General features: G+C 39.1%; 1 protein-coding gene across 11 annotated transcripts in view; it reads left to right on the top strand.

Annotated features, from left to right (window-relative positions):
* Positions 1–27,290, top strand: part of LOC132893007 (ERC protein 2) — a 684,550-nt gene that overhangs the window by 641,523 nt on the left and 15,737 nt on the right. For all 11 annotated transcript variants that reach the window (XM_060931692.1, XM_060931691.1, XM_060931690.1 and 8 more), the window contains one exon: positions 1,069–1,199. The gene's annotated coding sequence lies outside the window, so the exon portion shown is untranslated. The remainder of the gene's footprint in view (positions 1–1,068; positions 1,200–27,290) is intronic.

Raw genomic sequence — 27,290 nt, 5'->3', positions numbered from 1 at the left:
CTATCTATCTATCTATCTATCTATCTATCTATCTATCTATCTATCTATCTTTTTTTTTGCACACAGCAGCTTGTATCACTTTGTGTGTTATGAAGTACACTTGGAGTTTGGAACATTAAAGCACTCTATTTCATCATGCTTACAGTGTATGAGGTGTTTTGCAGAAAATAATCCCTTTCCTCCCATCCTTCTCTCTTTTCATTCCCAACCCCCATCCCATCCTCCTCTTCCTCCAAAGTGAATAGTGAAAATTACCTTTGACCCTAGAGCTCCCAGGGTCTCTGTGAGGTTTCCAGGGACTTTCAACCTCTCCGCTTGCTTTAAGTTTCCTGCGTTTGAAGGTTGATTGGTTGATTGCAGTCTCTGGGAAAGAAAAAGAAAAAAGCTGCACTGTGCAGCGGTAATTGCCTCCACTTCTCAGCATACACATACACACACATACCCTTATGGCCCAAATGACTGAATTGGTGTTAATAGCATAATGAGAGAGTTGAATTGAGCTGAGGTCAAGGAGCAGTAGTGCTTTGGAGGGTTGGGTGGGAAGGAGGTTGGATGAGTGGCGAATGGCATAACAGAGTAACAGATGAACAGGGATCACTTGGGCTGAGGAGAGAATATGGACCATCCTTAGTTGGGATTCCATAAAGGATACTATTTTCATTACTATGCACACATGCACATAAGAGCCACCAGATCACCACTAGCCTAGGAGAAGAGTTTGTGTGTGAAGTGTGCTGCAGACTTTGGATACTACAAAGAGCATAAAGGAGCTATAAAGTCTGTATAAATTTGCTCAGAGCAATAGCTGTACCATCAAGCTTAAAATTAAAACACATACCCTCTGAACATCAACAAAAGTCTCGGCATATCGCCCAGAGAAATTTAAGGATCATAAATTTCTCTCTGAATAGACATAGAAGCAAATGAGCTCATCATTATTTAATCACAGCTTGCATTTATGTTGATGGAACAACTAAAGTGAATTTATACTTTTAATTGTAATATTTATCTGTCATCAACATTAATGTTGTCTTTGCTGGTGTCTTGTTTTTTTGTCCCCCCTTTCAGGAAGTCTAAAACTATATCTATCACTGCACTGTCTCATCCTTATCTCTGTGAGGAGGGTCTCACCTTTAACCCAGGCGGAAGGGGAGGGGAAGCGGAGAAGGAAAATACAGAGGAGAGGAGTGAATGATCAGGTACTTTTATTACTAGTGCAAGCCAGTGAGATTCTTTTTTCTATTTTTAGAGATTCTGTTGTTTTTAATTACAAACAAACAAACAAACAAACAAAAAAAGGTTTGCATGCTATGTTGTATTATGACCTGGATAGGTATGTAGTACTGAAGGATGTTGATTTAAGTACATTTTTAGTACTTTCTTAATGTCTCTAAATTATGCAATTTTGTAAAATTTGGAAATAATGTAATATAATTGAAAAGAAAATTCCAAGCTTATAGAAAGTGTCAGAATATAAAATACTCACTATATATTTTTTGTTGTTGTTGATGATTTACAGTTATGTATATTTGTAATGCACATTTAAATTTTTTTTTAATTCCTGACTTTTTTTTTTAATCCTACAGGTTTGAGTTTGTATTTGAATTTATGTTGCAAATGAATGCATGAACTGACAACACTATTATGGCTATGTTCATATTACAAGCCTCATTGTTCAATTCCAGTTTTTTGCTCAGATCGGATTTGCCTATCCTGACAGTTCATATTCATAATTACAAGTGACTTGTATCTAACTGTAACGTGAATGCATCTGTCCTCCGAAGTGGCACACGTCCGCACATTGTTACATTTTCGCATGAGTCATCTGTGTCACCAACAACAAAAAGCATCATGCATGTGAATACGACTTATGGTATTAAAGCTGACTTAATGGATGTGCTAGTAGCTCATGCATGCATCATGTTCTGGTCTGAAGAACAGCAAACAATTTATCAGCTATACATAGGTCAAGAAGGCAAAAAAAAGTCAGACAGCTATCTTTTGCTGCTTTTGAAGTTATTGTAGCTGTCCTCCCTTGTTGTTTTGCTGCACTGCCAGTGCTAGCTGATGAAAACATCAGATCTGTGTCACATTAAGGCAAAAAAAAAATCAGATTTTAGTTACTTTAGCCTGGTAATGTGAACATAGCTTATATTGTCAATGACTAAAGAATTAATTCCTCTTTAAATAGCTTCACTGAACAATTTTTATAAAACTTGCCTCCATTCAATTTTGTGGAGACTTTATTAGCTAACAGCATCTCTTCATATTATTCCTTTAATTTACCATCACTCAAACCCTAACGATCATTATGCTCTTGTATATTATGACCAACATGTCATGCTCAGAGTGAGGAATATTGCTCCTGCAACTCCCATTTATGCATTATTTTTAATACTGTTGAAATCAGGGTTGCTTTTTTCTTTTCAAGTTTTCCCTTGCTCAAGAGCTCAACAGCAGCTGAGTAAATTCAAATGCCCTCTCTCTCTCTCTCTCTCTCTCTCTCTCTCACACTATTTTTGTTTTGCTGCCAGGTCTTTTAGCCTCAGAACAGTTATTCCTGGCCACATATTCACAGATATAATGTGACTAGCCACACTAGGTTAAAACACCAACCATTCGTGATGTTTAAATACACTGCAAGTGAACTGAATGTAATTACCTAAAATAACATTTCACATTGATTGCAGTTAAGATGAGCGGAAAGTGCACGTCAAACCGAGTGACAATGAGGGAGCATGTTGAGAAAAAGTAGTGATATGTATGAATGTATCTTTATAATATTTTATTCATTCTTCTTTCTGTGAATCTGTTTTATTCAAAGAGATGATATGAGTAACGTTTTTCTCACACATCCATAAAAAGTTTTGCTGAATTAGCACAGCAGTGGATGTTTCAAAAGTCATGAAACATTGCACAAAATATGATTTTGAATAATGCTAATAATTCAACTGGTTGCCATTTTATCTGTTATGTCAACTTAAAAGTGAAATATATCAATAGATGTACAGTACCAGTCAAAAGTTTGGACACATCTTCTAATTCAATATTTTTCTTTCTTTATTATTTACTATTTGATCTCAAACACATTAAGAAGGCAAGAAATTCTATTAATTAACTTTTGACGAGGCACACCTGTTAATTGGAAACCATTCCAGGTAACGACCTCATGAAGCTGTTTAAGATAATGCTAATAGTATGCAAAGCACCATCAAGGTAAACGGTGGCTACTCTGAAGAATCTACAGTATGAAACATATATTTTTTAACGCTTTTTTGTTTATCACATAATTCCATATGTGTTCCATATGTTATGTCATAGTTTTGATGTCTTCAGTATTGTTCTACAATTTTATATATACTGTATATATATATATATATATATATATATATATATATATATATATATATAAACTACGACATAACATATGGAACACATATGGAATTTGTGTGTCTGTGTGTATACAGTACTGTGCAAGGGTCTTAGGCACATGTACAGTACATAAATGCTGTCGACCAAAAATAGCCTAAAAATAAGGGTCTTTGCTTTAAAAAAAATAGTAGTCTCAGGTACAATTATTGCAGTTTTATAAGGAAATGAGTTGTAAGTTTTACTAACCATTTTGCAGAACCAGCCACAGTTCCTCTGGACACTTTGACTGTCACACTCGCTTCTTAATTTTGCTGCAAAACCCAGTAGCCTTCATTATGTTTTTTTTTTTCATCTAAAAAGTGGTCTCTTATGTAATATGTTGCTCAGATACAAACTTTTTTTTTCTGTACCATTTAATTTTGTGCTGGAAAATGAACTTTTGGAACTCTGAAATGTTTTTTGTACTGACTCGATAATGTAGACATCATAAAATAGAAATCTATAAGAAAGTTTGTAGAAAAAAATAGGGTGCCTAAAACTTTTGCACAGTACTGAGCGCGCGCGCGCACCCACACACACACACACACACACACACACACACACCCCAATCAGCTATAGCATTAAAAACATGTATAGCATATATAACATGTAAACTTGTTGAAAACATTTAGGAATGAGTTGAGCATCACGGTAACTGAAAAAAGGCCATATTTATGAAGTATACTGGATATGGTGCATGACAGAAAACATTTCAAAAAATTTTCCACTGAACAGAACACAACAAAACTTGAACCAACAGGACTCTGGTTTCTAGTTGTTGTTCATTTTCCATCAACCTAAGAGACCATAGTCACAATGATGTCAATAAAAACATCATCAATGCATTACTATTCAACTCATATCAGCAAGAACAATGTTTGTTATATTTACTGATAAAAGGGTTCACTGAATAAGGCCTTTTAAAATGGTTTTAAATTATTGTGATAATGCTGATGAATATTTTAGGTGTAATTGTAAAGACGTTAGCACCACAGCAAAAACCTGTGTGAAGTCCAAATCATTTGATCTTAGAAGAAAACAATTTTAGTTATTTGTACTGATACAGTTTTTGATAAAATTAAATGTTTATGCAGAAATGAAATAAAATATCATAATATTGCTTTTGAAGACAGACATCACAATTTGTTGTTGTTGTTTGTCTGTATAAATGCTGTTGAACATTGCATAACTATCAGTGAACACTGCTACTAGTTCCACCCCTGGTTCTATTGGTACTGGACTGGCAGCAAACAGAAAAAGTTCCAGTTTCACTTTTATAGCACACTGATTCTTGGGATTTTGGATAAAACAGGTTTTAATTTTGAAAATAAAAGGTTACTTAAATTACAAAATCTAAAGGTATATCATTATAGGACAAGGCCTTGGCTGTTCAGCAATGTACCGGTGCAAGCTCCTCATTTTGTATTTTTTTTCATAAAATAGGCATTTTTTCAGCTATTACTTTGTTTTTGTCAACACTGTCAGACACAATAAAAAGCAAATTATTTTTTATATATTTGGTCTAATATGTATTTAGAGTTTTTAAATCATTATCTGGCATTCTTAGCACACATATACACTGTTAAAAATTAAATATTCACTTTTATTCAATTTTTATACAGTTTCACGTGTACTCCTTTAAAGATCTAATATTATACAATATTTACTTTCAGCCTGAGGAGACAAAGTAATGTTTTTTTATTTAACAAACTTATTTTTGCATTAAAAGAGACTATTACTTTCATAACTCAACAGCACTGAAGAAACATGTTGTAAGCATATTCATTTAAAACAAATAAAACTCCCTCTGACAGTGGTGACTTTAGAACTGACGGTGGTGACAGTGGCCTCATTACAACATATAATTCCAAATTTCAATTCCAAAGTCAATGGCTTTTTGCTTAACAACTTTATTTAACTATTTGGTCCAAAAAAATAATCCTGAGCAATGTAATAACATTTTTTCAAGGAATATAGGCCTAAGGTACAATTAAGCAATATCATTTTTAAAAGTACTCCAACCCCATATCATCAAATATCAAATCATCATAGTAAGAAATAATGTTATTACCAGTGGGAATAATGTACAATGCATCACTAACATCTTAAACTGTCATCAAAGTTGAGTGTAATGACTATGAAATTGAGGGAGATGTTATGAATGTTGGATTTGGTTAAAGGTCATTCCATTTCCATTTGGCTTTAGTCATTGGAGAAGGGACACTGTATACTATGTGCTGTATAGGTAGGTAGTAGGTGCCCTACGTGCATCCCAAATGACATAAGCCAAATGAACATGGCATAATAGTGAATTGAGAGAGAGAAAGAGGAAAGGCACACTACATCCCATAAGGGTTGGACAATAGGGAAGAAATATAGGAGGAATTACATAAATATAAAAGAGGTTAATGAAACATCACATGTCATATTGGTATTTATTGTGATCAAAAATTATGTTCTAGCCTCCGTCGAGAGCCATTTGGAGGTTTTTGTCACCACCGTCAGACTGTGCGTCACCACCATCAGACAGAAAACCTGACGGTGGTGATGTCTGATGGTGGTGACAAAAACCTACTCTTTCACATGATATACAGGAGTTGTTCACATTAGCCATCTTGTTTTCCCTCTGTTGCTAGCTACTTCAGACCTCTTCTTAAAAAAGTATACATTTACAGTATGTCATAATCTAATCTAATATTTTTTATACAAAAGTGACAGTGTTGACATGCTATGGTTGTGACTGTAGCAGTGTCCAAAAATATCAACAAGTTTAAGAGAAAATACCAAACTTACAGGAGCTTGAGTAATCTGGAAGCATGCAGTAGAGCTGAAGGTTTGAAAAGAGGGTCCTCGGGAATACAGTTGACCTTGTAGTTGCCTGATTTTATTGCTTTTTGTAAATATCTGATGGTGGTGACGAATATGTGGGACACATTTTGAGTCTCATCTCATTATCTCTAGCCGCTTTATCCTTCTACAGGGTCGCAGGCAAGCTGGAGCCTATCCCAGCTGACTACGGGCGAAAGGCGGGGGTACACCCTGGACAAGTCGCCAGGTCATCACAGGGCTGACACATAGACACAGACAACCATTCATACTCACATTCACACCTACGGTCAATTTAGAGTCACCAGTTAACCTAACCTGCATGTCTTTGGACTGTGGGGGAAACCGGAGCACCCGGAGGAAACCCACGCGGACACGGGGAGAACATGCAAACTCCGCACAGAAAGGCCCTTGCCGGCCACGGGGCTCGAACCCGGACCTTCTTGCTGTGAGGCGACAGCACACATTTTGAGTAACCACAAAATAATAGTAAACATCATTCAAAACTCACTGTTTGCGGTTTTAAATACATATAACAATGTATTCTTTCATGTAGTAAAGGTATTATTCAATTAAATTATTACTTTGTTTTTTTAATCAAGTTGAAATGATTAGCTCCTATCCAAGGACAACTGATTTTGTAGGCAGTGGCCAGCATATAATCATTAAATTAATAAAAAATAAAAACAATCCTATAAAAGAACCTTACATATGTGCAAAGGACCCCCTGATTATAACTTTAATTTTTTTTATTTATGAAAATGTTATTAATTTCCAACAGACTTAGCACTTTTCTTAGTGGGACACGTTTTTGCCAAAGTTTCAAGAATCAGTGAGCATCAAGTGTTTCGGTTCCTTGTGCAGGGAAAAAGGTTTTTAAATGAAAACAAAATAGCCAATAATTGACCCTTTGTAGATCTAAGGGTATATTTCTTCAGCAAGTCTAAATGTTGTTCAGGTCTAGTTTATTCAACTTAATAAGCAACAATCCAAGTGTATATACAGTTATAAAAAATGTAGTTTGAGACATTGATGATAATGCAAGTGGTGCAAACTGTTACTGGACTTTTGAGTGGTCATAAACTCTGTGCTGAATACCTTCTTATTGGATGTGTTCCCATGATACATGAATATTTATGTGCTAAATACAAGTATATGATTGTGTATAATCTGATGTTTGTAAATAACTGTGGTATGCAGACCAGTCTGATTAAAGTCACCTACATATGGTAGATAGTATAGCATTAGTTACTAAAGACGCAAAAATGTAAGAGGCTGAGGGTCAATTTTAAATGTTGCTTTCTGTCTTTTTTCACCATTTACTCTTCCTTACGATAGGATTTTTTATATGTACTCATGTGTGCGTGCGTGCGTGTCTGCATGCTTGCATGTGTGTGTGATTATGTGCTCTGTGCAAGTACAGGTTGAAGTTAGGTCACAGGGTGATCATGTCAGGGAGATGTATTTTTCTCTACACAAAAGCATGTCACCTGCTTCAGACACACAGTAATCTAGCCATGTTTGTCCAGGGCACAGGTTTAACAGGCCGCATGTCTCCCTCCTCTGAGCATTTTTGCAGTATCACGTCTTTGAAGTAGTGCTGCAAGAATTCTTGCTGTGTGAGATACAGTCCGACTCAATGAAAGAGCAGCGATGCAACAACTATTATTACAGCTTCTTTGACATTCAAGTTTATGTTTTCCCCCTCTCTCTATTTATCTTTATGAGTTGCAAGCTAGGGGTCAACGAGTCCCCACTTTTTAGGAAATCTTAAAAATTCACAACATCCTCAAAAGTAAATGTTACACACACACACACACACACACACACACACACACCAACTTACAGTATACGCATTTTCATTTGGTACTCCCACTAAAGTGTAATAATTTAACTATTAATATTTATTTCAGTAACTGAAAGGAAATCCATTAGTACAAAGTGCAACAATGGAGACTCCGGACTGTTGAGCAACTGAAGTTGTATGTCAGGCAAGAATGGGAAAGAATTTTACATTCAGAACGTCAACAATTAGTGTCCTCAGTTCCCAAATGCTTACTGAGTGTTTTTAAAAGAAAAGGTGATATAACACAGTGGGACATGCCACCTGTCCCAACTTTTTTGGAACATGGTGCAGCCATCAAATTCAGAATGAGTGTATATTTACAAAAAAACAATAAAGTTTACCAGTTTGAACATTAAATACCTTGTCTTTGTACTGTATTCAATTGAATATAGGTCAAAATGGATTTGTGAATCATTGCATTCTTTTTATTAACATTTTACACAGCATCTAAACTTTTTTGGAATCTGGGTTGTAACCAAAATAGCATCTTTCCTCCACTCCATTTGAGTCCAGAAACATCTAAGTGCATGACCATATACACACATTTATGCATACTATGTTTGCTCATATGTTTGTTTCTCTATCCATCCCTCCATTATCTATACCACTTATCCTTCAGTATCATGGGGGTGTATGTGTTGGATTATTATGACTGATTAGCTTCACTGCACTGTTATAAAGTAAATCAAACTGAATTCAAATTAAAGCTTCAATGTGCTACCCAGTCCCATGCTTTGGTTGCCTGGGAACTTCACTGACTAGGCTAAATATTGGTAGCTATTAATGTAATGGAATCATGTATGGTTGGTTGGTTCACTAGTTAACCGTCTGGAGTCTGAGGGTATGTTCTGGCACAAATGATTTTGGCATATTCTGATTTTGTTCTCAATTTCAACAAATCTAAGTAGTATTTTCAAAGTCATATGACTTTTTTTGTATTCAGCACAAGTTCAGCTACAATAATATCTGTGTAACATGTATATAAAATGGTGAGCATTTCTTAATTTCTCTCAACATGTTTAACCACGGGCGGTACGGTGGTGTAGTGGTTAGCGCTGTCGCCTCACAGCAAGAAAGTCCAGGTTTGAGCCCCGTGGCCGGCGAGGGCCTTTCTGTGTGGAGTTTGCATATTCTCCCTATGTCCGCGTGGGTTTCCTCCAGGTGCTCCGGTTTCCCCCACAGTCCAAAGACATGCAGGTTAGGTTAACTGGTGACTCTAAATTGACCGTAGGTATGAATGAGTGTGAATGGTTGTCTGTGCCTGTCAGCCCTGTGATGACCTGGCGACTTGTCCAGGGTGTACCCCGCCTTTCTCCCATAGTCAGCTGGGATAGGCTCCAGCTTGCCTGCGACCCTGTAGAACAGGATAAAGCGGCTAGAGATAATGAGATGAATGAGATGAGATGTTTAACCACAAAATGACTGCATATAGGAAACACTGATTTACTGTATATGTCAATGTTGCACTGGACTTTGGACTCGGTTACATTTTTTTCTACATGCCTGTATATTCCTTATTCTGAGAAGCTTGCCTGTCATCTGTACATGCTAATTTATTTGTGTGCTAAAATTTTTCTATATTCAGCTAGATTGCACCTTGGCTGATGTGTGTAGTGCTGCAGGCAGTGGGATTCAGAAACACTAGCTATAGTTACAGCATTGATTGAGGGTTTGTTCTCTTTCTGTGGTTGTCAGTAGGTGCTTTTGGACCAGAGGTACTTTTTGTAGTTACTATTAGAGGAAGTTCCTTAGAACACAGAATGCCATTTGAGGGCCTTTCTTAGCTCTGAGAATGCTGTTTTAATAGATTTTTTTAGCTCCTACTTTAGGGCAGGTACTCTCCCAGCACAAGAGGAAAGAGGAAATGCAACACGAAAATCTTTTCTGTCATTTCCTGCTAATGTCACACTAGCAAGCTGACTTACATCACTTAAGCATTCCTCCTGATGGTGCAAATACAAACAGAAAAATGTCAAGTCAAGTTTATTTGTGGGCGGCGCGGTGGTGTAGTGGTTAGCGCTGTCGCCTCACAGCAAGAAGGTCTGGGTTCGAGCCCCATGGCCAGCGAGGGCCTTTCTGTGTGGAGTTTGCATGTTCTCCCCGTGTCTGCGTGGGTTTCCTCCGGGTGCTCCGGTTTCCCCCACAGTCCAAAGACATGCAGGTTAGGTTAACTGGTGACTCTAAATTGACCGTAGGTGTGAATGTGAGTGTGAATGGTTGTCTGTGTCTATGTGTCAGCCCTGTGATGACCTGGCGACTTGTCCAGGGTGTACCCCGCCTTTCGCCCGTAGTCAGCTGGGATAGGCTCCAGCTTGCCTGCGACCCTGTAGAACAGGATAAAGTGGCTAGAGATAATGAGATGAGATTAGTTTATTTGTATAGCGCTTTTAACAATAAACATTGTCACAAAGCAGCTTTACAGAATTTGAATGACTTAAAACATGAGATAATTTTATCCCTAATCTATCCCCAATGAGCAAGCCTGTGACGACGGTGGCAAGGAAAAACTCCCTCAGATGACATGAGGAAGAAACCTCGAGAGGAACCAGACTCAAAAGGGAACCCATCCACATTTGGGCAACAACAGACAACATTGTTGCCCAAATGACATTAACAGTTTTAACATGAAGTCAGTTTTGTTGATGTTATAAACTCTTCATTGATGGAAACTTGAGTGCAAAACTGTTCATGACAACTGCAGTCCCAAATTTAGCAAGTCAACTGTAGTCCTCAGCCATAAAAGCATTACTGTAAGTGTCCAGAGCGTCCTCCAGGTGTGACTTTCAACTGTCCACATGGGGCCGTCTTCCACAGGAGTAATGTGATGAGACTCCAACCAGACACAGAGCACCAGGATGGATCAGGCAGGTCCGAGGTCAGCATCTCGATCCCAGGACCGACATGTAACTCGGGGGGGAGAGACAGAGAGAAAACACAGGTTGTTAGGTATGCCCAATGTCACCTGAATAAGTAGGAACAGTATACATATTGCACTGAGGACAAGTAGGGACTCCGGCAACTACAGTGCCTTGAAAAAGTATTCGTACCCCTTGAACTTTTTCACATTTTTCCACCTTACAACCACGAATTTAAAAGTTTTTTATTGAGATTTTATGTGATAGACCAACACAGAGCAGCACATAATTGTGAAGTGAAACGAAAATGATAAATGGTCTTCAAAATTTTAAACAAATAAAAATCTGAAAAATGTGATGTGCATTAGTATTCAGCCCCCCTGCATCAATACTTTGTAGAGCCACCTTTTGCTGCAATTACAGCTGCAAGTCTTTTGTGGTATGTCTCTACCAGCTTTGCACATCTAGACACTGAAATTTTTGCCCATTCTTCTTTGCAAAATAGCTCAAGCTCAGCCAGATTGGATGGAGAGCATCTGTGAACAGCAATTTTCAAGTCTTGCCACAGATGCTCAATGGGATTTAGGTCTGGACTTTGACTGGGCCATTCTCATCTCATCTCATCTCATTATCTCTAGCCGCTTTATCCTTCTACAGGGTCGCAGGCGAGCTGGAGCCTATCCCAGCTGACTACGGGCGAAAGGCGGGGTACACCCTGGACAAGTCGCCAGGTCATCACAGGGCTACTGGGCCATTCTAACACATGAATATTCTTTGATCTAAACCATTCCATTGTAGCTCTGGCTGTATGTTTAGGGTCATTGTCTTGCTGGAAGGTGAATCTCCTTCCCAGTCTCAAGTCTTTTGCAGCCTCCAACAGGTTTTCTTCCAGGATTGCCCTGTATTTAGCTCCATCCATCTTCCCATCAACTCTGACCAGCTTCCCTGTCCCTGCTGAAGAAAAGCATCCCCATAGCATGATGCTGCCACCACCATGTTTCACAGTGGGGATGGTGTGTGCAGGGTGATGAGCAGTGTTAGTTTTCCGCCACACATAGCGCTTTGCATTTAGGCCAAAAAGTTCAACTTTGGTCTCATCTGACCAAAGCACCTTCTTCCACATGTTTGCTGTGTCCCCTACATGGCTTCTGGCAAACTGCAAACGGGACTTCTTATGCCTGTCTTTCAACAATGGCTTCCTTCTTGCCACTCTTCCAAAAAGGCCAGATTTGTGGAGTGTACAGCTTATAGTTGTCCTGTGCACAGATTCTCCCACCTGAGCTGTGGATTTCTGCAGCTCCTCCAGAGTGATCATGGGCCTCTTGGCTGCTTCTCTGACCAGTGCTCTCCTTGCTCACTCTGTCAGTTTAGGTGGATGACCATGTCTTGGTAGGTTTGCAGTTGTGCCATACTTTTTCCATTTTTGAATGATGGATTGAACAGTGCTTCTTGAGATGTTAAGGGCTTGGTTATTTTTTTTATAACCTAACCCTGCTTTAAACTTCTCCAGAACTTTATCCCTGACCTGTCTGGTGAGTTGTTTGGTCTTCATGATGCTGTTTGTTCTTCAGTGTTCTCTAACAAACCACTGAGGCCTTCACAGAACAAGTGTATTTATGCTGAGAGTAAATTACACACAGTAGGACTCTATTAACTAATTAGATGACTTCTGAAGGCAATTGATTGCACTGGATTGTATTTAGAGGTATCAGAGTACAGGGGGCTGAATACTAATGCACACCACATTTTTCAGATTTTTATTTGTTTAAAATTTTGAAGACCATTTATCATTTTTGTTTCACTTCACAATTATGTGCTACTCTGTGTTGGTCTATCACATAAAATCTCAATAAAAAACTTTTAAGTTCGTGGCTGTAAGGTGGAAAAATGTGAAAAAGTTCAAGGGGTATGAATACGTTTCAAGGCACTGTAACTATGACAGCATAACTAAAATGGGAGAGCCAGAAGGTAACACAGGCATGAGGGAGCCCCGGGACATAAAGCAGCCAGCCACTACACCATCAACAAACTCGAGTGAGCAAGCAAGTGGGGGACTGACAGCATCGATACATCCCAGTTTACCAACACTCTATGTCTGAGGACCCTCCAGATCTACACCTTTACCTCATAAACACCATTAACAAAAGGCTTGACTAAACAGATATGTTTTCAGCTGAGACTTAAACGCTGAGACTGTGTCTGATTCCCGAACATTACTTGGAAGGCTATTCCATAACTGTGGGGCTTTGTAAGAAAAGGCTCTGCCCCCTGATGTAGCCTTCACTATACGACGTACCAGCAGATAGCCTGCACCTTTTGATCTAAGTAGGCATGGCAGGTCATAGAGGACCAGAAGTTCACTTGGGTACTGTGGTGCGAGACCATTCAGTGCTTTAAAGGTCATTAGTAGTATTTTATAATCAATACGAAATTTGATTGGGAGCCAAGGTAGTGTGGATAAGACAGGGGTGATGTGGTCATATTTTCTAGTTCTAGTAAGGACTCTTGCTGCTGCATTGTTTATGCACTTATTGGAACATCCAGACAGTAAGGCATTACAATAATCCAACCTGGAGGTAACGAAAGCATGAACTAGTTTTTCCACATCATGTAGTGACATTAAATTTCTTATCTTAGCAATATTTCTGAGATGAAAAAAGCTATCTGGGTGATGTTATCAATGTGTGTTTCGAATGAAAGACTGGGGTCAATAATCACTCCGAGGTCTTTTACTGCTGCACGTGAAGAAACAAAAAGGCCATCCAGAGTTACTGTGTAATCAGAAAACTTACTTTGAGCTGCATGTGGTCCTAGTACAAGTACTTCAGTCTTGTCAGAGTTAAGCAGAAGGAAATTAATAAGCATCCAGTGTCTAATGTCCTTCACACATTCCTCAATTCTATTAAGCTGGTGTCTCTCATCAGGTTTTGCAGAAACATACAACTGTGTGTCATCAGCATAACAGTGGAAACTAATACAACGTTTTTGAATAATATCACCCAGAGGTAACATAAGAAATAAGCAGTGGACCCAAGACAGAACCTTGTGGAACACCAAACTTTACCTCAATATGTCTAGAAAAATCACCATTTACATCAACATACTGATAGCGATCAGTTAAATAAGACCTGAGCGAGGAGAAGGCCATTCCCTTAACTCCCACAATATTTTCTAGTCTATCCAGAAGAATGGAATGATCAATGGTATCAAATGCTGCACTAAGGTCAAGCAACACAAGCAGCGAGACACAGCCCTGATCAGACGCCAACAGTAGGTCGTTTACTACTTTAACCAGAGCTGTCTCTGTATTATGATGAGGTCTAAATCCTGACTGATATATTTCATGGATGTTATTCCTATGTAAATATAAGCATAACTGCTGTGCCACAGCTTTTTCAAGGATCTTGGAGATAAAGGGGAGGTTTGATATTGGCTGATAATTGGACAGCTGACAGGGATCAAGGTCAGGTTTTTTAATCAGGGGTTTGATAACTGATAGTTTAAAGGATTTGGGTACATAGCCAATCGTAAGAGAAGAATTTATTATTTTTAGAAGCTGTTCAATTACTTCAGGTATTATCTGTTTGAATAGATGTGTAGGTAAGGGATCTAGTACACAAGTTAAGGCTTTTGATGCCGAGATTAATGAAAGTAATTCAATTTCTCCAAGGGGAGTAAAACATTCTAATTGCTGATCTGATACAGTTATGTTGTTAACTACAGGGTCACTTACATTGTCTGACCTTAAATTAGTAGTTTGAATTTTTTGTCGGATATTCTCAATTTTGTCATTAAAAAATTTATGAAGTCGTTACTACTACATACTACAGGTGTGCATGTGTCTATATTGGACTTATTCCTGGTTAATTTTGCTACAGTATTAAATAGGAATCTAGGATTATTTTTGTTATCTTCTGTTAGGGAGGAGAGATATGTTGCTCTAGCAGCACTAAGAGCTTTTCTATACTTCAGGAAGCTCTCCTTCCACACTAATTTGAACACTACCAATTTTGTTTGATGCCATTTACATTCCAATTTTCGAGTGGTCTGTTTTAAAGTGCGAGTGTCATCATTATACCAGAGTGCTAATTTTTTTTGTCTCTGACCATTTTCCTTTTAAGAGGAGCTACATTATCTAAAGTATGGCGGAACGTTGACTCTAAGCATTCAGTTGCCTGATCAAGTTCTGCAGGGGCTGACAGTGACCCAATCAAAGTTGATAACTCTGGGAGATCATTTATAAAGCTCTGTGCAGTAGTTGACGTGAATGTACGTTTAATACAGTAGCGTGGTGAGGTGCATATATTATTACTCAGACATATTTTGAATGAGATGAGATAATGATCTGAGATAACTTCAGATTGTGGAAGTATGACTATATTTTCTACGTTTAACCCGAATGTTAGTATTAGATAGAGGGTGTGACCACCATTATGGGTCAGTCCTATGACATTCTGATTAATCCCTACTGAATCTAAAATGGACATAAATGCTGTTTTCAAAGGGTCTTCTGGGTTATCGAAGTGCATATTAAAATCTCTGACAACTAAAGCTTTGTCTAAGGAAATAACCAGATCTGAGATAAAATCTGCAAATTCAGAAAGAAACTCAGAATATGACCCCGGGGGCCTGTAAATAATAAGTAACGGAATTAACTGCGTAGACCTATTTTTCGAGGCTACTTACATTATATTAGTATGAAGAACTTCAAATGTATTACATTTATAACCAGATTTTTGTGTTACACCTAGATAATCATTATAAATAACCGCGATGCCTCCTCCTCTACCAGTTAGACGAGGCTGGTGTATATAACTGTATCCAGGAGGACTAGCTTCATTTAATGCTACATATTCATTTGGCTTAATCCATGTTTCAGTTAAACAAAGTACATTCAACTCCTGATCAGTAATGAGTTCATTAATCATTAGCACTTTAGATGTACTGTAAGAGATGTAATATTTAATAGCCCCACCTTTAGATCAAAGGTGCTGGCAGCGGCTATACAGTCAGTATGATATAATTTTATATTGATTAGGTTACTGGAACAAACTCTCTGAATATTTCTACTTTTTTTGTTGAGCTCAGGGAACAGTCTCAATGTAGTGGACCCTGAGTGACGACTCTGTGCAGCTAGCAGACAGTCGGTTTAGCCTATTTGTCTGCTCCCTGGCCTTGGCTCTGGATTGTCAGAAATTAACTAGGCCTGTTCTGAGACTATGACCTTTGCTGCAGGAAATGAGAGCAGCACCTTCCCAAGTGGGATGGGTACCGTCCCGCCCTAACAGGCCAGCAGTGCCCTCAAAATTAGCCCAATTATCTATAAAGCTGGGCGACACGGTGGTGTAGTGGTTAGTGCTGTCGCCTCACAGCAAGAAGGTCCAGGTTTGAGCCCCGTGGCTGGCGAGGGCCTTTCTGTGCGGAGTTTGCATGTTCTTCCCACGTCTGCATGGGTTTCCTCCGGGTGCTCCGGTTTCCCCCACAGTACAAAGACATGCAGGTTAGGTTAACTGGTGACTCTAAATTGACTGTAGATGTGAATGTGAGTGTGAATGGTTGTCTGTGTCTATGTGTCAGCCCTGTGATGACCTGGCAACTTGTCCAGGGTGTACCCCCGCCTTTCGCCCATAGTCAGCTGAGATAGGCTCCAGCTTGCTTGCGACCCTGTAGAACAGGATAAAGCGGCTAGAGATAATGAGATGAGATCTATAAAGCCCACACTGTTTAAAATGCCTTTCTAGTTTTTAGGTAGTTCTCAGAGGAGCTTGCCAGTGGATTTGAAAGTGCCTAATCAAATTAGTCTGTCAAGCAATAGCAAATAAAAGATGTAATAGCCCAGACATAAAATCTGTTGTCCCAAAGACAGGGACTACTGATTTAGCCATCCTTTCAAATATTAGAGCTTGTTTGCAGAATCCATGCCAAAATGTGATTGTGATCTTTATACTATATCATATCATGGTGTAGAATGTTACTATGTTAAGCACTAGCATAAATCCTGTGCCAAAGATGGCAACAAAAGGGTGAGGCTGGTTTGGGGGGTTGTGGTCCAATTTGGGGGGGGGGTGACTTTGAAGAGGGGTTGGAGGGCTTGGGGTATGTTTTTATAGCTTGGAAAGGACCAAATATCCCCTCAAGGATAGGAATATCATATTGCCTGGTCCCAAATGACTGCTTTAAAAGAGAGAGAGAGAGAGAGAGAGAGAGACTAAATGTCAACGTAGGGTTATATTTCAGTGTAGGTGTAACATAATTATTAATACAGCTAATTAATATAAGTGGAAGGTCCTCACAAGCATAGTAAGACAGGTGTGTGTGTGTGTGTGTGTGTGTGTGTGTGTGTCCATAGTACCATAAGGCAGGTAAAAAGATGCACATAGACACACACCCACACACATTGTCTGGGAAAGCAGAAGAAAATTATGCCCTGCATGTAGACCTCTGTTTCCCATGACAATACAGTCTGCCACTGCACCTCAGACACACACTGTTTAGATTGACTGTTTAGAAGACATGAGCAATACAAAATGGTTCTGTGTTGTAAGAGAGAGAGAGAGAGAGAGAAAGAAAGAAAGAGCCTCTTCACCTCGAAGTTCACATAAATCATCTCTGTTTTCTCACTAATAGTTTTAATATGGAGCACTTTGTAGGGTCTTCTCTCCTCTATGACAGTTTGCTTACTCTAAAAACAACCCCCCCCCCTTTCTTTCACTACTCCACTTTGCACAAGTGTAAATGTATGTGCCAATGCACCAGATGAATATTCAGCTGTGATGCATTATTCCAGCTTGAGTGTTTTGTGTGTGTCTCATCCTCTGATCCATTTCATTAGTGAATTGCTTTGGACGGTAAATGGGAACCTATACTTACTGACTCTTCAATTCAGGCCTCCGTAGATAATGATTAGTTAATGCTCTTTGGCACAGTATGCTTCAGCTGTCTGAGCATGACTTTTCAGCCAGCTTTCAGCAGTTATTTTCTCACAGGTGTTGAGCTGTCTGTGTGTGTGTGTGTGTGTGTGTGTGTGTGTGTGTGTGTGTGTGTGTGTGTGTGTGTGTGTGTGTTTTGAACACATGTCTGGCTCCAGGTGTATAGGAATGAGCAGTAATTATACCTGTGAATCCCTATCCATGTACGAGCTGAAAGTAAGAAAAGTAATTGAAGAAAAATGAGCACAAAAACATATGCAGACACAACTGATGTTAATTTACTGTGGTCAAGTGAACTATGCTAAATATGCCGGCAAGTACTTGAAGACAGGCTATTGCTAGAGGCGGGACATAAATGGAGGAGGAAGCTATTAATTGGGCTCTAATTCACAGGAAGGCTTCTTATTGGTTAAGATGTTGCGAAGGGGCTATTTGCAGGGTCTAAAACAGGATGTGACTTCTTGCTCTTTGATTGTAAGGTTTATGTTCTGTTTTCATTCGAGACCCTAGAATCCTCAGCCAGAGCCACCTTGGTTGTAAATTTAATCTGTGACAGCAACATAGAAATATTTCCAGAACTTTGCCGGACTTTCAAACTTGAGAAGATTTACAAGCAGATACTGAACTCTGTCTTCTTTATATCTGTGCATAGCCCACATCCTAGGCCATATGGACCTTTTCAAATGCAGACTGCTACATTCCTTCTGAAAACAACTAAATCATGAAGACGTCCCAGAAATTTGTCATATTCTGAGTTTAGGCCCTTGAACTAATACACAGCATGCTCTTTGTTAACTATGCTCTTCGGGGCTATTTCACCATCTCACAGAACATTAGTGCTAAAAGAGCTCATTAGATTATGTAGCTAAATCCACCTCTTTATTCTGAGAGAGCTTAATGCATTACCCCACTGGAACCAGACAAGAATTTGGCTCTTAGCAAAGCTGGATTTGGTTCAGCTGCCAAGCTATTCAGTTATAAAGTCATGGAAATGAGAATCCAGGATAGCCATCATTTATGTAATTTTTCAGTTTTTGATGTGCGACTGCAACGTGTCTGACTAAATTACAGCACCATGGCTCTGATCAGTTACTTAACCATTCTCTCAGCTGTTGCTACTTTAAAATGATCTTCAGCAGCCCAGAAACTAAGGCCCTGTCCACACGGCAACGGATTCAGGTGACTCCGATACAATTGCTTATCGTTTAGGCCTGGCGTCCACACGGCGCCGGCGTTTTGGGTGCCCAAAACGCAATCTTTTTGAGAACGGGTTCCAGAGTGGAAAGATCTGGCAACGTTGCCGTTGTGAAGTCGTCTGGATGAGTAAAACGGATTTGTTTACGATGACGTCACAACCACATGACTGTGAATGCTTCACGCCGGGTAGAAGTGTAACGAATATCACCAGGAAAAAGCCTTACAGAGCACTAGTGAGAGTGAAACACGAGCTTGGATATTATTATTATTATTATTATTATGTTCAGTGTTAGTTCACAGTAGTAATGCAAGAAGCAGAATAGTGACAGTAATAGTGAAGCAAAAACATGCAATTGTACAAACACTGCAGCTCTACAGCAAAATATTCATTTATGAAATGGTCTGATTCTTAACACCAGTAGTGCCAATGATCTCACTGCGATGCGATGCGAGTTGTCAAGAAATCCTATAAATTGGTTCATGAAACGCGCTTACAAAATATTTTCACTGTGAATATTTATTGTGTAATGCCTGGTGCAAAGTGAGAGAGAGAGAGAGAATAGCCCTTAGGGCAGAGTCAATCCCGCCAGCAAAAATAAGGGGAAAAAAGGAGCGATCTCACCTCTTCAGATGATGGTTTAAGTCCTACAATACATTCCTCAAAAAAGGGCGTAGAAAAGCAAATTAATCCATCAACGTGTATCATTCAAATTATTCCGGACAATTAAAGACGCCGCCTTCCGCGTACGTCATCCTCGTCGCCATTTTGGAAAGGTCAAAGCGGAGAATAAAGATTAGCTGCGTTTAACTGTACCAACAGGTTTACCGTCCAAAGGAGATCACATGGGATTACCTTTCACAGGTGAGAAACAGCAAATTAATCCATCAACCTGTAGTATTCAATTTATTCCGGACCATTAAAGACGCCGCCTTCCGCGTACGTCATCCTCGCCGCCATATTGGAAAGGTCAAAGCGGAGAATAAAGATTAGCTGCGTTTAACTGTACCAACAGGTTTACCGTCCAAACGAGATCACATGGGATTACCTTTCACAGGTGAGACTGGAAAAATACTTTTCATTGTATTTGGTCATTATAATGTAATTTTACGAACAGATTTTCCTGACTTTGTGGCTAATATGAAGTCTCGCGCATAATAGTTTATGCGCATGCGTCCTTACTTCTATTCCCATACGAAAAAGAACAGTAAAGAACTTATGAGTTTACCACTGTCTTAGTAGTAAATCCTTATAAATATAAGGATAAATCCTTATAAGGATTTATAAATAAATATATATGCCATGTATGATTTACTCCTGAAAGTGGCCCCTTTTGCATTTTCCTCATACTAATTTTTTATGAAAATCTAGTATGTATGAAGTGAACGTTGTGCATGGTTTTTACAGATAATGTGTATGATGAATTACACCGTCTTTGTATGCTTCATGTAATGTTTGTAGTTTTAAATTATATTTTACAGTTTAAAATGTATATGCCTTTTATATGTAAATCCACATATGTTTGTGTTGGATTTACATATAAAAGGCATGTACATTTTAAACTGTAAAATATAATTTAAAACTACAAACATTACATGAAGCATACAAAGACAGTGTAATTCATCATACACATTATCTGTAAAAACCATGCACAACGTTCACTTCATACATACTAGATTTTCATAAAAAATTTGTATGAGGAAAATGCAAAATGGGCCACTTTCAGGAGTAAATCATACATGGCATATATATTTATTTATATTTATAAGGATTTACTACTAAGACAGTGGTAAACTCTTATAAGTTCTTTACTGTTCTTTTTCGTATGGGTTGTTCTGGTGTGTCCGAAGGGACCGTCTTACAGCGCCCCTAGAGGTGTGGCATGTGTATTGCATCGTTTTCAGCAAGCGTTGCGTTGCCATATGGACCTGATTTCTACTGATCGTTGCCCATTTGGAGGCGATATTTTTTTTAAATAACATCACGTTGCCGTTGTCGTGTGGATGTGGCCTTAGAAAGAAGGACAAGGTGTCTCTGTGAGTGGAATGGTTGTACTGCATATTGTGAAGCCATCAAAGCAGGAACTAGTGCCTTAGTCTGGATCCAATCATGAGAGAAAGACAGATGATTGGCATTTCAAGGATGAATGACATGGTTTCATGGAAAGCAGGAAAAAAATGGCAGGGTATTTGTGTTTTGCATGCTTGATCCTTGTCACCTGTGCACTTTGAGAACTGAGGTAGGATTTGTAAGTCTGTGAATGTACAGGATATGTTGATTCAAACGCATTCTCTCCGGTTCTTGTCTGCTATTTACTGCAGTTCCTTTCCAAAGGAGCTGTTGCACAATGTCTTTTGTTATATGACAGGGCAAGGATGACTGTCCCATATGTCACATAATGATGATCATTATGAGCTAAGCTAAAAGGAAATGCAGTCTCAGTTAGTCATGGGCTGCTTTAGTCAACTCTCGCAGTCTAGCCGGCGTATTCATTGTCTGTTCATGACACCATTCACACTTTGCAAGCACACTGGGCCAGATTAGCTCTCTCATTTGCTCTCCTTTTGGAATTCCACTGCTTCCATCAACATGGGAGGTGATTCAGGTCTGTCTTTTCACCTAAAGCATGGTGGAAATTCCCATCATCATCTTCAGTGAATCACTTGATTGCTTTTTTTATAATTTTAAATATGAGAAACTGTTTAAGACAGGAGTCAGACCCTCAATAACTTTAAACACACACACAACTAACTCTCCTGTTTTTCATGCTTAAAGGTGAACACCCTCTCTCTTAACGTGTCTCTCTGTGTTTTGCCTCAAGAACAGATTGAGATCTTGAGGATCAGATTTATTTTCTTAACTGGTTCAAATGATCTGTTACTAAATAAATTTGAAATGAAATATAAATATTCCAATCTCTGAACACACACACACACACACCTATGTATACACACAGTGGGCACTTTATTAGGAGCATTATACTAATATAGGGTAGGACCATTTACCCTCAATTAAGTTATTTGTGGCATTAACTTTACAGGATGTCATTCCTTTGACAATTGGATCCAGGTTAACATGACTGTATCACAAAATTTCTGCATGTGTCAGCTGTATATTCATGCTGCAAATTTCTCATTCTACCACACCTCAATGATGCGCTATTGGATTCAGGCCACTGATGTACACGACTCATTGTGATGTTCATGAAACCAGATTGAGATCACTTGTGCTTTGCAACATGCCGCTTTGTCATGCTGGAATTAGCCATTATAAGTTGGGTAAATAGAGGCCATAAAAAGATGCACATAGTCAGTAACAATACTTAGATAGGCTGTAGCATTCAAGTCAAGTCAATTTTTTGTACAGCACTTTTAACAACAGACATTACAGAACAAAAATCTCATCTCATCTCATTATCTCTAGCCGCTTTATCCTTCTACAGGGTCGCAGGCAAGCTGAAGCCTATCCCAGCTGACTATGGGCGAAAGGCGGGGTACACCCTGGACAAGTCGCCAGGTCATCACAGGGCTGACACATAGACACAGACAACCATTCACACTCACATTCACACCTACGGTCAATTTAGAGTCACCAGTTAACCTAAACTGCATGTCTTTGGACTGTGGGGGAAACCGAAGCACCCGGAGGAAACCCACGCGGACACAGGGAGAACATGCAAACTCCGCACAGAAAGGCCCTCGCCAGCCACGGGGCTCGAACCCGGACCTTCTTGCTGTGAGGCGACAGCGCTAACCACTACACCACCGTGCCGCCCCCAGAACAAAAATATAGATTTTAAACAGATGAATTTATAAATTTATCCCTTATGAGCAAGCCTGAGGCAATGATGGCAAGGAAAAACTCCCTGAAATGACATGAGGAAGAAACCTTGAGAGGAACCAGACTCAAAAGGGAAACCATCCTCATTTGTGTGATAACAGATAATGTGATTATAAAGAACTCACTTCTATAAGTGTGTCCTATATGGTCAAAAAGTGCAATTTTGTGACCAGGAAAGTTTGTTTTGTTGAAGTTATCAACTGTTCACTGATGGAGACTTGAGTGCAAAACTGTTCATGACAACTGCAGTCCTAAAGTTATCATGGCAGTTGTAGCGCTAAGCCATCATAGCAAGATTGTTTGTATTAAGTGTCCAGAGCCATCTTCTAAGTGTGTCTTTAGGCTGTCCATATGTGGCCATCCTCGCAGGAGTGAAATGATGAGAACTCCAGCCAGAAGTATGGATCAGGCAGGTCAGGAGAGCAGGAGGGGACAACATCACTAGTGTCTCAGGAGAAATGTGTAAAATCCAAATTGGTATTAAGTTACCTAGTGCCAAGAAAATGGTCCCCATACTATTATATGCCATACCAGCACCACCAGCAACAGCCTTGAACTGTTAACACAAGCCAGTTTGGGTGCAAGGATTCATGCTGTTGGTGCTATATTATAACCCTAAAATTTAATGCATTGTGCTGCTGCTATGTAATTGGCTGATTGGATATTGCTCCAAGCAAAAATGGTTGAAATCATGTTTTATATCTTGTATAGTCTGTATCTGTGTTTCTAAAGGGAATTCCATGTATACAGTATTTGTCAGAGTTTAGTTGTTCTTAAGAATTCTTGTTATATTGTTTGATTATGATTTCAGAAAAAAAGATAGTTTTCTTCTTTTAATAGAATAGAATAGAATACCTTTATTGTCACTGCACAAATGTACAATGAAATTTAGCTCATTATAGGAGAGCAAAGCTGCTACAAATGTGCGCGCCACCACTCTTGGGCACTTCAGCCCAAGGCCGTCCCATATTAACCTAACTGCATGTCTTTGGACTGTGGGGGAAACTGGAGCACCTGGAGGAAACCCACACAGACACAGGGAGAACATGCAAACTCTACACAGAAAGGCCCCCATCGGTCGCTGGGCTTGAACCCAGAACCTTCTTGCTGTGAGGCGACAGTGCTAACCACTGAATATAAAGTACCTATAATGTTGTTTTATATGCAGACATTTTAAGGGTTATCCATGAGAATTTATGATTAAACTAAGCTGCAGTCAAATATCGGGAGTATTCTACTAAAATTTATAAAGGAACAGTTAGCTAAAAATTCTTTATTTACAAAATAAATAGCTAACATGACTGGATGATAACAGTTATCTTTTTAGCCACCTTGCTTAAACATTAATTATTAGTTCATGGCTAAAAATAAGACAATTCAAAGTGATTATGTTTCGCACTACCACTTTATGTTACCATTTGTGACTCGCATCATGTCCATACGTAGTTGGTTCTATGTATTAAGTACAAACAAATTAGTCTTCTGAACTATTCTGACCCTAACCAGGATAAAGCAGTTAACATTCCTGTGTTAATGAATCTAGCCTTTCTTTTTCCCACTAGCTTCATCTCTGACCTTCTATTTTAAAATGAAAATCATCCACTCCTGCAACTCTTTTGCTCAGATGCACACCCACCATATATTTTAGGATATAGCCTAATTGTTTTGAATTTGAATAACCAAATAAGTGTCTGTTCATTCATACTTAAATATTCTGTTTTCATCAGAGCTTCCCTTTTTGACCTCTCTAGCACTTTTTATTCTAGTGAACTTCCTTCAGCTAAATAATTTACATAAATGCATGCTGAAACTAAAGACAATGATGGACAGGACCTTTTTTAATACACTGATTGACGCTGCTACAGAATGTTCAGTTCAGTCCACTGAAATAAAATGCTTTGCTGGATCTGCACCTGGACTGCAGTCTGCCAGGTGATGACCCCTGTATATGGTTGCAGTTCTGGTGGAATTTTGTCACCAAGTGATCATTGCAACATTTCCCCAGCACATGTCTAAATAGACAACCTAAATAGATAAACTATTTTGCTGAGTCCATTGAATCATCCAGTGTATCATCAGTTCCCAGAAAGTATCCATTCTGTTTTATTTCATGTCACTGTACTTTAAGTGCTCCAAAGATTTCGCTTTGGAATTACTGTTGAAACTTCCACTTGTCCTTTAGACACATGGATATAAATTATGACCGCATCAAACTGAAGCACAGCTTTTATGGTGACATGCTCTTAAGTAAGACTGAGTAGGATCATATTTGTGTGTGAACGTATGTGTTATATATGATGAAACTAGGGGAAAAAAATCACATTTCAACCCATGAAAAAAGATAGAAATTATTAGACCCAGCAGAGCAAAGCAAGAATTTTCTCTCTTTCTGTCTCTCTCAGTAGGACAATATTTAGCTATTTTTAACCAACAAGGTGCCTGTGCTACTGTAGTTTACAAGTGTTTCTAACTTTGACCCATTCTAAATGTTCCCACTGCTGACCAGATCACTTTGATTTCAGCATCAAAATCCTACTGGTCTAGGAACAAGACCCAGTTCATTCATTCATTTTCTATACTGTTTATCAAATGTGGGTCACAGGGAAGTTGAAGCCAATCCCAGCTGACATCAGGCAAGAGGCATGGTATATCCTGGACAGGTTGCCAGTCCATCACAGGGTTAACACAGAGAGACATACAACTATTCATGCTCACATACACACCCATGGACAATTTAGAGTAGCCAGTTGAACTAATCTGCATCTCTTTGGGCTGTGCAAGGAAACCAAAACACCCAGAGGAAACCCATGCAGGCACAAGGAGAACAGGCAAACTCCACACAGGAAGGCTGCCGGGCTCACACCCAGAAACTTTTTGCTGTGAGGTGACTGTGCTAACCACTGCACCACCATGCCACCCACAAGACCCAGTTATTCAAACATAAATAAGTAGTCTGATGAAGAAGCAACCATCCATCCATTCAGTATCAAGTCTTTGTTTGCAACCATGTGACCTAAACTGCTTGCGTCATTGACTGCCTCCATGTTGAAGGATATACGTACTTATACATATATTGGCAAGAGTACAGACTAGAAGGTCAAGAGGAGTTACATTTAGAAGCTTGTAGTCATTTCTCAAATCTAAAAAAACAATAATTTTGACTGCTTCAGAAGATGGGTATCTCACACACTATATCACATATTTAGTTATAAAAGAGCACTCACTGGGCGAGGAGCCTGCAGTATTTGAGGTAGTGGATTGACATGAATCTTGTTTGATTGACTCTGTGATCGTTTGGGAAGATTCTTCAATAATTTTGCATTTCTTTCTGCACTCTGTAAGCCTGGCATTTTGAGCTACCACTTTAGTACCATCTTTGATTTTGTTGTGGCCCCTATTTTGTGTTGGAGCCCAGTCTGGATCCATAAAATTGTAGAGATCAGCTGGTTTCCCTAATGGAAAGAAAAAGCAAAATAAAAGCAGTGTCATCAAAAATTAAATACAGCTCTTTTTAAAATGAAATAATTGTAGAAGCCTTTGACTGTTGGCTGACACACTTGATGATCACGGCTTTGTCATGTTTGACAGCGGCGAGTTTCTGCATGACCGGGCTATTAAACGATCCAATATTTTTTATATATTGCAATCTTTCATTAATAACTAGTTCATAGCACTTACCACTGATAAAATGTTCACTGCAGACTCGTGTGGTTTTTGCTTCTCATCGCTTAGATCAGCCTGGTTTATGTTGGTTTATGTTGAGGTAGTGGATTGACATGAATCTTGTTTGATTGACTCTGTGATCGTTTGGGAAGATTCTTCAATAATTTAATGATTCTTCAATCATTGATGTTTACGCTCTGTGGACAACTCTCTTGTTTTTTCTCCTTGATTATTTATAATTGCTGGAATTCTAAAGAACTTACAAGTCTCCTTGTCTCGAATAGATTTGTGCCCACATCCAATTACAGCACAAAGACTAGGCATAGCGAAGAAACAAAAGGAATTATTGAGCATAACAACCTCTCGAGCATACCTTCTATAGTAAATGTGCACCGCGTGAGTTTGTGTATATCCTCCAGCATGGCCCACTTCCGGTTCAAAGTTTCATGCATAATTAGTTATGGCATCATGTGCAAATGAAGAATACTGCTTATCCGTCAGGGTCACGGGAAAGCTGGAGCCAATCCCAGCTGACTTCCGATGAGAGGTGGGGTACATGGGCAGTTTGCCAATCTATTGCAGGGCTAACACACAGACGAACATCCATTCACACTCACATTCACACCTATGGGCAGTTTAGAGTAGCCAGTTGACCTAATACACGTCTTTGGACTGTGAGAGGAAACCAGAGCAGACCCACGCAGGCACAGGAAAAACATATAATC

This window comes from Neoarius graeffei, chromosome 10 (assembly GCF_027579695.1).
Source record: "Neoarius graeffei isolate fNeoGra1 chromosome 10, fNeoGra1.pri, whole genome shotgun sequence".
NCBI lineage: Eukaryota > Metazoa > Chordata > Actinopteri > Siluriformes > Ariidae > Neoarius > Neoarius graeffei.
Note: the sequence above shows the minus strand (reverse complement) of the source record. Positions and strands in the feature narration are given on the sequence as shown.